Source organism: Dama dama, chromosome 23 (assembly GCF_033118175.1).
Source record: "Dama dama isolate Ldn47 chromosome 23, ASM3311817v1, whole genome shotgun sequence".
NCBI classification, from domain to species: domain Eukaryota; kingdom Metazoa; phylum Chordata; class Mammalia; order Artiodactyla; family Cervidae; genus Dama; species Dama dama.
In genome coordinates this window covers 7,706,363-7,725,354 of record NC_083703.1, presented here as the reverse complement: position 1 = coordinate 7,725,354, position 18,992 = coordinate 7,706,363, and positions in this window count along the sequence as shown.

Here is an 18,992-nt window from a genome sequence, read left to right as displayed (position 1 = left end):
CTGTACTCAAGTTCTGCATTTTGGACTCTGTTATTGACTATGATGGCTACTCCATTTCTTCTAAGGGATTCTTGCCCACAGTAATAGATATAATGGTCTTCTGAGCTAAATTCACCCATTCCAGTCCATTTTAGTTGGCTGTCCTAGAATGTCCTTGTTCACTCTTTCCATCTCCTGTTTGACCCCTTCCAATTTGCCTAGATTCATAGACCTAACATTCCAGGTTCCTATGCAATATTGCTCTTTACAGCATTCGACTTTACTTCTATCACAGGTCACATCCACAACCGGGTATTGTTTTTGCTTTGGTTCTTTCTCTTCATTCTTTCTGGGGTTATTTCTCCACTGATCTCCAGTAGCATATTGGGCACTTACCGACCTGGGGAGTTCATCTTTCAGTGTTCTATCTTTTTGCCTTTTCATACTGTTAATGGGGTTCTCAAGGGAAGAATACTTAAGTGGTTTGCCATTCCCAGTGGACCACATTTTGTCAGAACTCTCCACCATGATCCATGCATCGTGGGTGACCCTATACAGCATGGCTCATAGTTTCACTGAGTTAGATAAGACTGTGGTCCATGTGATCAGAAGGTCCATTTTCTGTGACTGCTTGTTTTTCTATCTGCCCACTGGTGGAGAAGGATAAGAGGCATACGTAATCTTCCTGATGGGAGAGACTGACAGGGGGAAACTGGGTCTTGTTTTGATGGGCAGGGCCATGCTCAGTAAATCTTTAATCCAATTTTCTGTTGATGGGTGGGGCTGTGTTCCCTCTCTGTTATTTATCTGGGGCCAAACTATGGTGGAGGTAATGAAGTTAATGGCCACCTCCTTCAAAAGGTCCCATGCAGTCACTGCTGCACACAGTGCCCCCAACCCTGCAGCCAGCCACTGCCGACCCACGCCTCCACCAGAGACTCCTGGACACTCTTGGGCAAGTCTGGGTCAGTCTCTGTGGAGTCACTGCTCCTTTCTCCTTTGTCTTAGTGCACACAAGGTTTTGTATGTGCCCTCCAAGAGTCTGTTTCCCCAGTCCTGTGTAAGTTCTGGCAGCTTTCTGGTGGGGTTAATGGCGACCTCACCCAAGAGGGCTTGTGCCATACCCAGGTCTACTGCACCCAGATCCCCTGCTCCTGCAGCAGTCCTCTGCTGACCCATACCTCTGCAGGAGACACTCAGACACAGTTCTGTCTCAGTCTCTGTGGGGTCTCTGAGCCCTGAGGCACACATGGTTTGTTTGAACCCTCTGAGCATCTCTGGCAGGTATGGGGTTTGATTCTAAACGTGATTTTGCCCCTCCTACCATCTTTCCAGGGCTTCTCCTTTGCCCTTGGATGTGGGGTACCTCCTTAAGGTCGCTTCAGTGCTAGGCAGCCTCCGCACCTGTGTATGGTCATGAGACTGCTTTGATCAATGGAATGTGGCAGAAGTGATAGTCTGGCAGCTCTAAGCCAAGGCTTTAGGAGGCACTGTATGATTCTACTTGCCCTTCTTATAGTTCTGCCATTACTATGAGAAGCACATGCCTCAGGGAACTGGTTCCAGGAGGATGTAGGTAATACGTAGAAGACTCAAACAAGTTGCGCTACCTGTAAGTTGAAGTATTGCTCAACTGAACTCAAGCTAGAACAGCCAGATCCTAGCCATACGACATATGCATGAAAGAAAAATAAATGCTTATATTGTATGTCACTGAGCTGCTGTGATTTTTATGAACCAATAACTTAATAATAAACTGTTATAGCCACTGGTCCTGGCAGATAAGTATCTGATAAATAATTGATGAATAAATGACCACATAAAAGGAATACAAATCATTTTCTCTGTGGGAACCATTAGCTTTCCAAATGTCCTCCCTTTGAATATTCTAGACATATAACGAGTTCTGATCAATGAGTTATGAATTGCAGTGACATTGTGTCACTCTCAGCCTGGAATATTTAACTGCCATGCATTGTAGAGCTCTGTTTTTCTCTTAGACATGGCGAGAAGCAATGCTCACAATGAAGACTGCTCTGTCAGTTAATAGCAATATTCAGAATCTACTGCTGATCTGTAATTCACATAGAGCCTGAATGAGAAATCTACTGTTGGTACTGTAAACCAGTGATATTTGAGGTATTTTTGTTACTGTAGCATAACCTAACCTATACCTTATTTCTGCTTTGCATACATGCAAACAAAAATGTAAACAAGACATAAGTTTTCTAACATAAGTTTTTGTTCTAAAGGAACTTGAGATCTGGAAATAGCCACATATCACATGGGTGATAATAGACAAATTATTAAACCACTGTGACCTTGTTTCCTTATTTGACAAATAGGACTAGTAATATTCTTCTTACAAGTCATTGCTGTCATGTATTCATATATGTGCAGAATTTACAGGATGTGCTGTTGTTCTCAAGAAGCTTGATGCCCAGGAAGGGACAATCCATACACTCATGCTGCTATATAATCCAACACTGCATACGAGAAAGGCCAGGAGAGCCTCAGTACAAGTATATGAGAAAGCTGAAGGAAGGAGACATCTGATAGAGGAGCAGGAAGACACCATGCATGACTCAGCAGCAGTGATCTAGGCCAGAGAAAGAGAAAACTTGGAGTCTATTTTCAAAGTAAGCTGCATTCTCAGTACTCAGCTTTCTTACCCATGAAGCTACCCTATGTTGCTTCTTCACAAGAGCTTCTAATTCTTGCTCAGGAGTCCCTACTCCTTTGAACTTGAGTTGGCTGTCCTGGATAGCACCATGGCCCTACAAAAGTTGTCTTCTGTGACCTTCCCTTTCCTGCAGAATATTCTCAAGCTGTCCCAGCTCCTTGCTCTCTATCACTGAAGCCACTGCAACCTTCAGTTATTAGTTCTGTGATTACGTAAACACCAATCACCTCAATGAATTGGTTGTTCCATGAGGACAAAACTTCTATTATATGGCCAGTACACAGCACAGCGTTTGACATATGGAGATAAGAAATTCTTCCTCAGTGATCAGTGCAAAGAAAGAGGAGGAAAACAACAGAATGGGAAAGACTAGAGATCTCTTCAAGAAAATTAGAGATACCAAGGGAACATTTCATGCAAAGATGGATTCGATAAAGGACAGAAATGGTATGGGCCTAACAGAAGCAGATGATATTCAGAAGAGGTGGCAAGAATACACAGAAAAACTGTACAAAAAAGATCTTCACAACCCAGATAATCATGATGATGTGATCACTCACCTAGAGCCAGACATCTTGGAATGTGAAGTCAAGTGGGCCTCAGAAAGCATCACTACAAACAAAGCTAGTGGATGTGATGGAATTCCAGTTGAGCTATTTCAAATCCTGAAAGCCGATGCTGTGAAAGTGCTGCACTCAATATGCCAGCAAATTTGGGAAACTCAGCAGTGACTGCAGGACTGGATAATGTCAGTTTTCATTCCAATCCCAAAGAAAGGCAATCCCCAAAATGCTCAAACTACCACACAATTGCACTCATCTCACACATTAGTAAACTAATGTTCAAAATTCTCCAAGATGGGCTTCAGCAATACGTGAACCGTGAATTTCCATATGTTCAAGCGGGTTTCAGAAAAGGCAGAGGAACCAGAGATCAAATTACCAATATCTGCTGGATCATCAAAAAAGCAAGATAGTTCCAGAAAAACATCTATCTCTGCTTTATTGACTATGCCAAAGCCTTTGACTGTGTGGATCACAATAAACTGTGGAAAATTCTGAAAGAGATGGGAATACCAGGCCACCTGACCTGACTCTTGAGAAATCTGTATGCAGGTCAGGAAGCAACAGTTAGAACTGGACATGGAACAACAGACTGGTTCCAAATAGGAAAAGGAGTACGTCAAGGCCATATATTATCACCCTGCTTATTTAACTTATATGCAGAGTACATCATGAGAAAGGCTGGGCTGGAAGAAGCAGAAGCTAGAATCAAGATTGCTGGGAGAAATATCAATAACCTCAGATATGCAGATGACACCACCCTTATGGCAGAAAGTGAAGAGGAACTAAAAAGCCTCTTAATGAAAGTGAAAGAGGAGAGTGAAAAAGTTGGCTTAAAGCTCAACATTCAGAAAACTAAGATCATGGCATCTGGCCCCATCATTTCATGGGAAATAGATGGGGAAACAGTGGAAACAGTGGCTGACTTTATTTTTCTGGGCTCCAAAATCACTGCAGATGGTGATTGAAGCCATGAAATTAAAAGACACTTACTCTTTGGAAAGAAAATTATGACCAACCTAGACAGCATATTAAAAAACAGAGACATTACTTTGTCAACAAAGGTCCATCTAGTCAAGGCTATGGTTTTTCCAGTGGTCATGTATGGATGTGAGAGTTGGAGTATAAAGAAAGCTGAGTGCTGAAATATTGATGTTTTTAACTGTGGTGTTGGAGAAGACTCTTGAGAGTTCCTTGGACTACACAGAGATCCAACCAGTCCATCCTAAAGGAGATCAGTCCTGGGTGTTCATGGGAAGCACTGGTTCTGAAGGTGAAACTCCAATACTTTGGCCACCTCATGTGAAGAGTTGACTCATTGGAGAATACCCTGATGCTGGGAGGGATTGGGGGCAGGAGGAGAAGGGGACGACAGAGGATGAGATGGCTGGATGGCATCACTGACTCTATGGACATGCCTTGGAGTAAACTCCAGGAATTGGTAATGGACAGGGAGGCCTGGCGTGCTGTGATTCATGGGGTCACAAAGGGTCGGACACGACTGAGCGACTGAACGGAACTGAACTGACTGAGGAGCTCAATAAAAAATTGGTGAATGAATGAATGAGTGTCTCCACTATGTCACTCCACCCAACCCACTAGTAAAATTAGGTCCAATAATGCTTGTTGTATCTGAAAATGATCCAGATAAAGTACATTAGTCTCAAATACTGTGCTTGCCAAAATATTAATTCAGGTTTTTCTGTAAAATCTTACAGAAAACCCAACTAAACTCTTCGGCCAATTAATACAACCCAAACTACTCAGAAGCCTTCACATTTTAATAGAGGACCTGTGAAGGAAGGCTATTTAAGCCAAATGAAAGACTATCAAATGGTGGAATTTCTGACAAGAGGAATATTAAATAGAAAAGAATCAGGGGTTTTAAAGTCAAGTGAAATTTATTCAGTCGTGTCCGACTCTTTGTGATACCAGTCCGTGGAATTCTCGAGGCCAGAATACTGGAGTGGGTAGCCGTTCCCTTCTCCAGGGCATCTTCCCAACCCAGGGGTTGAACCCAGGCCTCCTGCGTTACAGGCGGATTCTTTACCAGCTGAGCCTTATCATGGTGTTCTTTAAATTACATCATTAGTCTACTTGTTTACTCATATGGTTGAGCAGGAGTAAGAGAATGGAGAAGTAAAGAATATACTTGGGAAAAAATACATAATTTTTTTTTTTTTTTACTAAATCAGGATAATTTTTTTTATTCTGCCCTTATTAAAGGTGAGGAACTAACTGAATTAAGTGTGTGCTAGAATCATAATAACTGTCCTTTGAAATTTAATTGCTTGGGTGTATACAGAACAATTTAAAAAGCAGGCCAGAGAGAATCCTTAATGCATGCTGATGTAGCCAAACATTATAGGTTGTGCTTTTCATGTCATTCCACTTGGAAATTCTTCACCATAATGTGACATACCAAAATAACTTAGGCATGAAAAGCTTTTTTTTTTTTTTTTTTCTCTTTAGCAAGAATGAACTGTGAAACATTATGTGCTTGGATATAAACTGAAATTATAGGACTCAAGAAGTAATTCCTCATCATAAATGCTAACTGTGAAGAGTAAAAACGAATATCAAGTCTGCAAAGAGTGTGAGTTTCCATCTGAATGTTGAGATGCTGAACCAAATTATATACACACTTGGTTTGGATTGAAAATCAACTCATTTAGCACAGTGTCAATGGTTCTAAAAATGGCATGTTTCTTATTTTATACATATCATCTGCTCAATTTGCCTTTAATTTACTGTATAAGTAGTGTGACCTCATTTCATGGAGATGAAGACAACCTCAGATTCATTCAGAAGCAATAATTATGGATTGCAGAAGGAGAACATAATGAGAAGACCCTCTTTGCATAAAATTGCTATTTGAATGTTGGCTGCCAGTATTGGCTTTATCAGGATTTGACAGATCTGCCAGCCTCAGCAAGGGCTCCAATGGGAAACAGGAATTTTAGTGTGAGTGTTGTCAAGGCCTATGAGGTTCATGGGGATGGGCATTTCAGCTTATGGAACAACTTCTCTTTTTGAAAATAGTATTGTCACAGGCCTGTCAACTTACATTTATGAAGTTTATTTCTGTTCAGACTATAAAATGACCCTTTGAGGTCAGTACTATTAGTAGTGTTCCCGTTTGACAGATAAAGTAATCTGCCACAAATCATGCAGTTACGCAGTGGCAGAACTAAAACAACTAAATCTGAAAACAGAGGCCAAATTCACATTGTATTACCTCTTCTCTCTCTTTAATTATCTATCTTCCATTCATGTATTAACCCATCCATCTATCTTTTTTTCTCACTCCTCAGTCTTCGCTCCATCTGTTCATTCACCCATGTTCTTCCTCTTTCTCTCAGGTATCATCATGTACCTCTCTGTCTCTATCTTTCTCCACATACTCTCTTTTTCTGACTGGGTCTCAGCCCCTGTGAGCTTTTGTCTTTCTGTTATTTCCTTATATTTTCAATCTATTAATATAATTATGTATGTATTATGTATCCATTTATATACCTATGCATATATGTTTTGTCTTTATTTCTTCATCCATCCATTCATCCATACACCCATTCATGACTTCTATATCCCAATATTTTTTTATGAACCTGCCAAATATTTTTCATTTTTCTCTCTGCATCTCTCTCCCTTTCTCTTGCTGCCACTTTTTCTATCCTCCACTGTTATCTCTCTCTCTCTCTCTCTTTCCTTTCTCTCTCTTTCTTCATTCAACATGCTTCTCATCCAAGTATTTTAGGCATATCTTTAACCCTGGCCCAAGGTCAAGAAATGAGTCACATGTGTCAAAGGTGCATATCTTGCTAAAACAGTAAAACTTGTACATTTGACTAAAGGCTAACCCTCCTCAGTTTTCATTGCAATCCCTAAGAAAGGCAATCCCAAAGAATGCTCAAACTACCACACAATTGAACTCATCTCACACACTAACGAAGTAATGCTCAAAATTATCCAAGCCAGGCTTCAATAATACATGAATCTTGAACTACCAGATGTTCAAGTTGGATTTAGAAAAGGCAGAGGAACCAGAGATCAAATTGCCAACATCTGCTGGATCATCGAAAAAGCAAGAGAGTTCCAGAAAAACTTCTATTTCTGCTTTATTAACTATGCCAAAGCCTTTGACTGTGTGGATCACAATAAACTGTGGAAAATTCAGAAAGAGATGGGAATACCATACCACCTGACCTGCCTCTTGATAAACCTGTATGCAGGTCAGGAAGCAACAGTTAGAACTGGACATGGAATAACAGACTGGTTCCAAATAGGAAAAGGAGTACATCAAAGCTGTATATTGTCACCCTGCTTATTTAACTTATATGCAGAGCACATCATGAGAAATGCTAGGCTGGAGGAAGCACAAGCTGGAATTGAGATTGCCGGGAGGAATATCAATAACCTCAGATATGCACATGACACCACCCTTAGGACAGAAAGCCAAGAGGAACTAAAGAGCCATTTGATGAAAGTGAAAGAGGAAAGTGAAAAAGTAGGCTTAAAGCTCAACATTCAGAAAACTAAGATCATGGCATCCGGTCTCATCACTGCATGGTAAATAGATGAGGAAACAGTGGAAACAGTGGCAGACTTTATTTTTGGGGACTCCAAAATCACTGCAGATGGTGACTGCAGCCATGAAATTAAAAGATGCTTACTCCTCAGAAGGAAAGTTATGACCAACCTAGACAGCACAATAAAAAGCAGAGACATTACTTTGCCAATAAAGGTCTGTCTAGTCAAGGCTATGGTTTTTCCAGTCATGTATGAATGTGAGAGTTGGACTATTAAGAAAGCTGAGTGCCGAAGGATTGATGCTTTTGAACTGTGGGGTTGGAGAAGACTCTTGAGAGTCCTTCGGACAGCAAGGAGATCCAATCAGTCCGTCCTAAAAGAAATCAGTCCTGAATATTCATTGGAAGACTGATGTTGAAGCTGAAACTCCATTACTTGGGCCACCTGATGCCAAGAGCTGACTCATTGGAAAAGACCTTAATGCTGGGAGAGATTGAAGGCGAGAGGAGAAGGGGACAACAGAGGATGAGATGGTTGGATGGCATCACTGACTCAATGAACATGAGTTTGAGTAAACTCTGGGAGTTGGTGATGGACAGGGAGGCCTGGCGTGCTGCAGTCCATGGGGTCGCAAAGAGTCGGACATGACTGAGCGACTGAACTGAACTGAACTGAACTGAAAAGTTAACCCTGTTGCTACTTGATGAAAGACAAAAGTATTGAAAGAAAATTATCCATAGGACTCTCACGTTCCTATGCATTTTCTGCCCTTTGTTCCGCAATATATTTTTGAGGATATTGGCATACTGAACAGCTTTAGAAGACCAAGATAGGTCTGCATGCATTCTTATAGAAATAATACAATATATTCCCTACATATGGACCTTCAAGTTGTGAACTTCCAAAGATGTGAACAGGCACTCGCATGTCCCGTCACATAAGTTAGTTCATGTGTCTGGCATACTTGTCATATTTGCTCATCCTCTGCAAGTGGTTGAAGTTTTGTGTATTTTCTGCACAGTACTGTAGAGAGTACAGTAGTACCGTGTCTTTATTTCAAGCCCACGATGTCCGCAAGCAAACTTAAAAGCAGTGGTGACACTGCTGGCCCTGGTATGAGGAGAAAAAAAATGAGCTAATTTCCAGATATCACTGGATCATTTTTTTCAAGAGGGTGGATAAAATTGAATCCAGCAAGGAAGCACCATCAACATCAGATGTGGGTGAAATGCTTGCTCTTGCCCTCCATCTCCTATTGCTGATCATCCTTCAGTTCTACCATCTCCCGTCTCTCTCCTTCCTCCAATTAGTAACTCTTCTTGCCTGTTCACTTATGGCAGACCCTGTATGCCAGATGTTGTACTGTACTATGGTATTTTTCAAGTTAGTTGTACTGTAAGATTAAAAATGTTTATTTTTGTATTTGTTTTTATGTATTTATGTGAAAAGTATTACAAACCTATTATAGTACTGTGTATATATAGCCAATTATGTTAGTTGGTTACCTAGGCTAACTTCATTGGACTTTGTTGAGCAAACTGAACTTAGGGACATGCATTCCTGAATGGAACTAATTTGTATGTAAACAACATATGATATCTACTTCCAGAGGAGAAGGCAAGCATCCTTACAATCCAGGATAAATGAGATCATGTCTCGTTGAGCAAAGAGAGAGCATACCTACCCAAAAGGTAACTCAGGTTCTTTAAAGCCTAATGTTCCTTTCCTGCAATGCGACCTATTGCTTGAGCAGGCATCTCTAGGGGCCCATCTGTGTAGACTCTGTGGGACTGGAGGGTAAGGAGAATACTCACAAATATGTTGCCACTCATGCTGCCTGTGGTTCTCTAAGTAGCAAAGTCCTCTGTGTCTACATGGGAGCCTCCTGCACTCTGCATGCTTCCAGGAGAGTGTGGTGGGCTAATGTGTCAGTTTGCAAATGGCTAAAATCTTAGCCCTTCACAGCCTTGCCTCAATGCTGTATGTTTTTTCACCCTGTCTCAGCACCATACTTGTCCTCAAAAGTTTATCTATAAATCTATTTACATATATATATATATATATACACACACACATATATACATATTAAATACAAAAATATAAAAATTCAGTATCTTGAAAAGGAGAAAGTTTTAGCCAAATTTTCCAGCTTCCTATTTTCCATTAGGAAATGGCACCTATGTCAGTAGCAAACTCAGATATCCCTTGTTCTATTTGCGATTTTAATGAGGAAAGAAATAATTTCCATCCAGGCCCTTCACCATGCCTTCTCTTCTGCACTTAATTTGGTGGGAAGGACTGAGCATGTTCAAGCTTTGCCATCCTGGCTAAGCCAATGCAACTGAAGGATCACATGTCAGTGTCATCTGGAGGGGTTAGACTCGGGGAAGCAGGACTCGATCAGATGCCTCTGGTGTCCCAGTTCACATTCTCTCAGCCTCACTTCTGATCCCAGGTGTCTGCTGCAAGCAGGTGCTTACCGATCTGGACTTACTTCCTACTTACCGTGTTTCATAAATTATGCCCCATGAGTCTTTCTATTCTGGGAATTCTCTGATGCCCCTAAAGCAAGCAACTGTCCACTCCCAGGCATCAGTGTGCTTCCTAGAAGCACAGAGCTGGTAGTGCCAGAGGACGGCTCTCAAATGTGGGGTATGGTGGGTGATGGGTGAATATTTTTCCCCATTGATTCTTAGGTGGAAAATTCTGAGTGACATCTATAAGCTGCTTAGAGAGTGCTTGAAAGCACCAAATCCAAGTGGCCCACAGCAGTGATCTCAACAAGATGCACCTCACATGGCTTTCCTTCCTTTCTTCCCTCTCCCGTTCCTCTCTCCTCATCTCTGGGATCATCTCTCAAGTGATCTGCCTGTACACACGTCCTTGCCTCAGGTTCTACTTCTGAAGGAAACACAGCTAATCTAAAGGTGAACTAGAAAGACCAAGGCCTCTGGAACCAGAAAGGCTCCAGTCTGTGTATTAGCTCTGCCACTTTCTTCTGGGAGATTGAACTAGCTATTTAAACTCTCTGAGTTACAACTTTTTCATTAAGATGGGAAAATAATACTTACCTTGCATGGGTGAGGAATACCGATTATGAATAAAAAAAAAAAATGTAGTCCTTTAGCACAGGGTCTGGCAGGGTCTCTGTGTTCAACAAATAGCAGCAATTATTGTTATTATAGCTGAGCAAATCCCAAGGGTGTTCTGGAAACTAGAGGTGCAGAGATCGTGATGTTCTGACTGCAGTGACTATCTGGGGACTGATAAGCCAAAGGACTTTATTGCTTTAAGGACCCTGAATCACATGAATTATTTATCAATTACTGTTTATAGAGATGATTGCATCCTAAGTAGCTTTTGGATTCTATAATGTTTTTAATGCACATGTCGAGAGAGGACCCATTTGGACAATTAAGCCATGTTGCTTTCTTCATCTTCTCCTTAATTCTTTCTACCCTTGCTCCTTTCCTTGGTCCAATCAGTTAATCATTGTGCATTTGTGGCCTCACAGAGGGATGACACAGCAAAAATCTATCAGTTTAAAAGATTTGGGGATGGGGAAGATGAATTGGGACACTGGGATTAACATATATACACTATTGATACTACCCATAATATGGATGGCTAATGAGAACCTACTGTACCTCACAGGTAACTCTATTTAATGCTCTCTGCTGTTACCAAGGTGGGAAGGTGATCCAAACCAAGAGGAGGGATATGTATACACATAACTGATTCACTTCGCTGTACAGAAGAAACAAACTCAGCATTGTAAAGTGGTTATACTTCAATAATTTTGTTTAAAAAAAAACTGGCACAAGAAGACGTGAATAAACAGAACAGAAAGTCTAAAAAAAATATTCAATTCTTGTTTATGTATTTATTTAATGCAATAAACCTGGAGAAGAGGCCACAGCTTTGTAGAAAGTCTTCCCTCCCTTTTTGAACAGTAAGTGATTCTCAGAGTATAAGGAAAGTCAGCGGCTTCCCAGGTGGTGCTGCTGGTAAGAACCCGCCTGCCAGTGCAGAAGACGTAAGAGACACAGGTTCAATTCCTGAGTTGGGAAGATCCCCTGCAGGAGGCACAGCAACCCACTCCAGTATTCTTGCCTGGAGAATCCCAGGGACAGAGGAGCCTGGCAGGTTGCAGTCCATAGGGTCACACAGAGTCGGACATGGCTGAAGCAACTTAGCACACATGCATGCAAGCAAAGTTAGAAAGATGGAGGTTCAGATGGAGAGGATCGTGAACTCATGGGTAGGAAGGGAAACTGGATCAGAATGCCTCACCCTGCCCTCCAGAGTTCCCCTGGGTGAGCCCCATCTCTCTCCTCCCTAACTGCTGTGTGAAATATAAGTGAAATTCCACAAAGAGCCCAGAGCGCAGCAGTGAGCACTGAGTGCTTCCTGTGATGGGGAAATCTGTTAGTTGTTCTTCCTGTTGTCATCCACTGAGGATGCTTCAATAGCAGTTGGATTTCCAAATGGGTCCTTGAAACTTTGCTGTGTTAACATTTAATTTACATCATGTGGAATATTCCCTTTTCAGAATTCCAAGATTCCTAGAAGACCTGAAATGAAGGGTGGTTGCAGGTGTGGAGTGCTCCACAAGCAACTATCATCTGATCCTGCAATCCCACTCCTGTGCATATATCCAGAGAAAACTATAATTTGGAAAGATACATGTACCCCAGTGTTTTCTACAGCACTATTGACAATAACCAGGATATGGAAGCAACAGAAATATCCATTAACAGACGAATGGATAAAGATATGATATGTATATATATCTACTCATGTTGCTGCAAATAGCATTATTTCATTCTTTTTACAGCTGAGAAATATTCCACTATGCATATATATGTGTATATATGTATATATACATATATATCCATTGTGTGTGTGTGTGTGTGGAATATTACTCAGCTATAAAGAGAATGGAATAATGCTATTTCCAGCAATATGAGTGGACCTAGAAATTATCATATTAAGTGAATTAAGTCAGAGAAAGGTGAGTATCATATGACATTGCTTATATATGGAATCTAGAAAAATTATAAAAATGAATTTATTTATAAAACAGAGAGACTCACAGACATAGAAGACAAACACATGGTTATCAAAGGGAAAGTGAGGGAGGGATGAATTAGGAGTTTGGGATTTACATATACGCACGACTATATACAAAGTATATAAACAAAGACTTACTGGGTAGCACAGAGAATTATACTCAATATTTGTAATAACCTATAAAAGAAAATAACCTGAAAAACATCAGTGATCTGAATCATTGTGCTATACACCTGGGAGTAACACAACACTGTAAACCAACCATACTTCAATTTAAAAAAAAATAAAAATAATTCTCTATAAGCAGACCTTGTCAAAATAACTCCTATGTAACTTCACCCACTTCACATAATTTCGTTACTTTTCCACAATTTCTTCTCCTTGTTCAAGCTCATATAAAGGCACATGGTTTAGTTGCTAAGTTGTGTCCAACTCTTACAACCCCATGGACTGTAGCCTGCCTCTGTCCATGGGATTTTTTAGGCAAGGATACTGGAGTGAGTTGCCATTTCCTTCCCCAGGGGATCTTCCCGACTCAAGGATCAAATCCAGGTCTCCTGCATTGCAGACAGATTCTTTACCGACTGAGCCACCGGGGAAGCTTGTAGTTTCACCATATCTTCAGGTTGTCATTCATTGTGAAGGCTCCCCATATTATGTAAGACCCATATTAACCAAAATCTGTATGCTTTTCTTGTGATCTATCTCATGTCAGTTGAATTCTCAGGTCCGTCTAGGAAAAAGCCTAAGAGGGAAAAGGTAAAAAAATGTCTCCCCTGCCATTTCATGTATGTTCTTCTGGCTTATGCTGTGTACACTCTGTGGTCTCTGGGAATCCTGGAGGGTGAATGTCCATACTTGTGGGTCCAAACTCCAGAGAAGACCATGTCTGTAAGACGGGAGTCACGGACTGATCTTCACATACACACTTGCACTCACCCTCAGTATGTCATCTCCAGAGGAATCTTATGTCACAGCCGCTAATGAATCAGACCAATGGGGATCTGGAGCCAGGAGGCACATCTGATGGAAACATCCCACCAGTGGGTGAAGAATAAGAGGCCCTGACTGTGGACAGCTGTCTCAGAACTTCTGTGATTAGTACACTTAGAAGGCAAGGGCGATTTGCCAAGGGACAGTAAAAGCTGACAGCAGCAATCTTTTCTAATTTCAGTGAGGACCATTGCCCTCTCATTACATAAATATCCCTTTACCACAAAAGAGGTGGTGAGTTACACGGGAAAGATGACTATACTTCCAAATGACATTGGGAAAATTGTCTTTTCTTTGACCAAGCCACCTGAACTCCAACCCTAGACAAGCCTTTTTGTAAAGAAACTCTCCTTTAACCTATTAATCGACAGTGAATGTATTCATTGTCTTGAGCTCAGTGACAAATTACCTTAAAACCTAACAGCTTAAAGCAATGACGAATGTTTTTTCACAGTTTCTGTGGGTCAGGGATCTGAGTGCAGCTTAAACTGAGTGACTCTGGCTCCAAGTTTCTTGTAAGGTTGCTGTAAGGGGGCAAACTGAATTTCTACATAAAGACCAAAGATAAATCATCTAACCCTTGTTCTCTCTAGTTTCTCTATTCAATGCAGAATTTCCCTGCCAGCTTCAATTGCCTGTAAGATAATCCCACTTGAATGCCCCATGAGCATGATAACTCAATATTTCTAAAGGCCAAAAGCCAACATGAGGCATCTTACACTCATAAACTGTAGTCACCAAACCACCATCCTTACTCACCTCAAACCCCACAGCAGTCTCCTCCCTAATCCTGCTCTTCTCTGCCTCTGCCTCCATATCTCCTGGCAGCTGACAGTAAACTCTTAATTGCAGAAAGCATATCACTTCTCACTCTGCACAATCCTGTGGCCCTCAGCTGCGCTTAGGGCAAGACACAAAGCCCCTTTCAGGACAATGCGTGTCTTCCTGCAGCTTCTGCTCCTGCCACACTCTGGGCTTCTAATCCCAGGGCTTCATCTGCTCCATGGCAGCATCTCTAGCACCTAGCGCAGTGTTTGGAATACAACAAGTGCTCAGCGCTTGTGAGTGCTTAGTTGCTCACTCGTGTCCGACTCTGTGAGACCCCATGAACTGTAGCCTGCCAGACTCCTCTGTCCATGGGATTTTTCAAGTGCTCGGCAGATTGCTGCAAGAAGTAATTAACTCTAGCAAGTGAAATGATGCTCTTTTAATTGCCCCCATATTCATCTTGCAGACCCTCCTTGAAGATGTCTTTTTCACCATCCTGGTCCTTTTGTTTGTATCATTTTGTCCACCAACAGTTCAGAAGCAGCATAGGTAGACTTTTCTTCTGGTTTTACACCAACCTGTGGCTGAGATGGCCAATGCCCTCTCTGAATACTCAATTCCTAGAAAATCATCTTCACGGATGTCCTCCAATACCACCCTTCGGAAGCCAAGATGTCTTGCATCTCTCAGGCCTTCCAGTTGCAAGGATGTTTCTCCCTGACTGTGCTGTGCTTTATCTTCAAAACCTCAAACAGCATTTCCTGCACCTCATCATCTTTAGAATTCCTGTTTAGAGCTCTTCTCCGTAAGTCAAGGGCTGGGCATTCACTGTGCTGTTTCTTATCAGTGCATTTCAATTACATTAGATGTGGGACCAGGAATTTGTTTTTGTTTGCTTTCTCTTTTAGTTTTTAATTCCAATCAATCACTACCTGATATTATCATAAAACACAACAAAAAATGAAACATCTCTTGGATTCTGCAGCAGCATCAAGTTGCCAGGACAGCTCCCACATGTTTTGTCCGTGGTATGCATTTTAATTCACCGGTAAGCACCAGAGCACAGAGCCATAGAGAAGCTTCCATCAACTCTCCTCCTCCTTCTACCTGCCTCTGTCCATCAAGCCTTCCCCTCAAGGACCCTTTTCTTCCATGAACATCAGCATAGGCAAAAAGAATCCTGCAATTTCCTTCAAGTCATCATTTGTGTTCCTGCATATGGGAGGCCACCCTGGGTCTCTCTCCTTCACACGTGTTCAAACCCCAATCTCTCTGCTCACCAAGTCTGATCTTGTCTCAAGCTGAAGTAAAGCAGGACCCTTTGGTCTCCCCGCCCACCCTCCATGTCCTCTGCCTGCCTTTGTCTATGGAGAAATTTGGCCAAAGAATAAGTTTAATCAGAGAAGTGAGAACATGAAGAAACAAAGGAAAGCATTCAAATGAGACCAAATAATAATAGTCAGTAAGCAAAATCAAGGACCTTTAGTTCCTTTTTAAGAGTTATAGATGACATTCCAAGCCATGTCCTGTGAGCTGTCTTGGAGAGACTGAAACTCCCGCCAGGTGGAGAGGTTAGCTACATGATGACCAGGCTGTAGCCGTGACATAAACTGCCACAGTTCTGAGAACTGGCCTTAAGGAAATGGGAACAAATTCACCCTGGAACTGAACATTAACTGTGTTAAAAATAATCAAGATGACCGTCAGAGCTGACTGTGCTGTTTCTGCACGTAACCCGCTCCTTCAGTCTATAAAAGCTCTAGCCCACTGACTGGTGGAAGGAGTCAGCCTTTGGACAGGTGTCCACCCTCCCTACCCACTGTCAGTTGCTGGCATCCAGAATAAAGCACTCTCCTTTCCACCAACCTGGCCTATTTATTCACTTTTCAGCAACGAGCAGTTAGACCTCACTTTTGGTTAGAAGGCTATCAACTCGATGAAGAGATCTCAACTATACCAGCTACTGATGGGAAATACAGCCTCTCTACACATCTTCCTTCTTTTTTCCCCCAACACAACCATTTAGAGGTCAGGACTCAGGGATTCAAGCCCGGCAATGTTTTCTTACCTCTTCCCTTCTCTTCCTTGCCCCACAGACACACCCCTGCTTCAGGGTCATATGATCTCCCAACCAAATTATTGCAGTTGCTTCTAAATTAGTCTTCCCGCTCCCTGCTTTCCTCATTTCCAAAACTGTTATATATGAGTCCAGAAAATTATTTCTAAGCCAGAGTTATGATGATTATCCCACACCTTCTCTAAAGCCCTTGGTACATCCCCAGAGTCTACAATGTAGAAGCCTGTGGTCCTCAGATGCACATTCAAGCCCTCCATAGCAGATGATGATAGTGTCTTTTCTACAGGTCTCAGCTGACCCCAAGAGCATGCAGGGAGTGACAGAGGGGTAACACCTACAGGAAGAGGTGGTGTTAGACCAATGAGGGACTCACGTTGGTGGATCAATATCTCAGCGGACTCCCAGTGGAGAGATTGAGCATACCACAGTAACTTGTGCCAAGCCAAGCCATACTGGAGCCTGAGGCAAAAGAAATAGGTACAGTTCTGTATACAGTTTTTGAGTGCTTTAAAATGGTTAATGATTTTAATGAAAATGTTATCAATAGTTTGTTTCCATGAAAACCAGTGAAGTAAAATTATAATAAAATTTGGACTTGATGTAAATGAAATATTTAAATTTAAAATAATGACATTTTTAATACACTTACTTTTTTCAAAACCTTCTCAGCGATTTTCATATTCTGAAGCAAGTTTGCCATTTAAAAATATACATTTAAAGTGTATCTTTTCATAATTTTTTGCTTTTGCCTGAGGCTCCAATATGGTTCAGTACAGCACTATTAGACCCTGTGTTTACTTAAAATGTTGCCCAGAAAAACCCATTTCATATTTGTGACTTCCAGAACTATGACATAATAAACGTGTTGCTTTTAAACCACTAAAAATATTGACAACTTAATCACTTTTTTGTGTTATTTTGATGTTTTAAAATGTATTTTATTAAAATACTGTTCATCCTTATTACTGAGTGTTCAGTACCCCTTACTTTCTGCATCAAAGACAGTGCCTCCCTCAGTTCATTCTGCCCTGGCCCTGGTGGGACCCGCTCACTCTTTCCCTCATCTCTCCCACATTCCTCCCTTCCCTGCGTCACTCTCCACTCCCCTCACCCTATTTCCTGGGATTCTCTCCCAAATAGACTAGCTAAAGGATCCACTCTTGGAGGAATCCAAATTCAGATAACCTTTGTGGTCTAGCAACAATTAACTAGTCTAGTTAGGTCTAGTCACAAACCACTCCTACCACTGTCCTTCACACAGTTCAGTTCAGTTCAGTCACTCAGTTGTGTCCAACTCTTTGCGACCCCATGGACCACAGCACGCCAGGCCTCCCTGTCCATCACCAACTCCCGGAGTTTACCCAAACTCATGTCCATTGAGTTGGTGATGCCATTCAACCATCTCATCATCTGTCATCCTCTTCTCCTCCTGCCCTCAATCTTTCCCAGCATCAGAATCTTTTCCAATGAGTCAGCTCTTCGCATCAGGTGGCCAAAGTATTGGAGCTTCAGCTTCAGCATCAGTGCTTCCAGTGAACACCCAGGACGGATCTCCTTTAGGATGGACTGGTTGGATCTCCTTGCAGTCCAAGGGACTCTCAAGAGTCTTCTCCAACACCACAGTTCAAAAGCATCAATTCTTCAGCACTCAGCTTTCTTTTTTTTTTTTTCTTTTTTTTCAGCTTTCTTTATACTCCAACTCTCACATCCATGCATGACTACTGGAAAAACCATAGCCTTGACTAGATGGACCTTTGTTGACAAAGTTATGTCTCTGTTTTTTAATATGCTGTCTAGGTTGGTCATAGCTTTTCTTCCAAGGAGTGTCTTTTAATTTCATGGCTGCAGTCACCATCTTCAGTGATTTTGGAGCCCAGAAAAATAAAGTCAGCCACTGTTTCCACTGTTTCCTCATCTATTTCCCATGAAGTGATGGGACCAGATGCAATGATCTTAGTTTTCTGAATGTTGAGCTTTAAGCCAACTTTTTCACTTTCCTCTTTCACTTTCATCAAATGGCTCTTAAGTTCCTCTTCACCTTCTGCCATAATGGTGGTGTCATCTGCATATCTGAGGTTATTAATATTTCTCCTGGCAATCTTGATTCCAGCTTGTGCTTCCTCCAGCCCAGCATTTCTCATGATGTACTCTGCATGTAAGTTAAATAAGCAGGGTGACAATATACAGCCTGATGTACTCCTTTTCCTATTTGAAAACAGTCTGTTGTTCCATGTCCAGTTGTAACTGTTGCTTCCTGACCTTCATACAGATTTCTCAAGAGGCAGGTTAGGTGGTCTGGTATTCCTGTCTCTTCAGGAATTTTCTA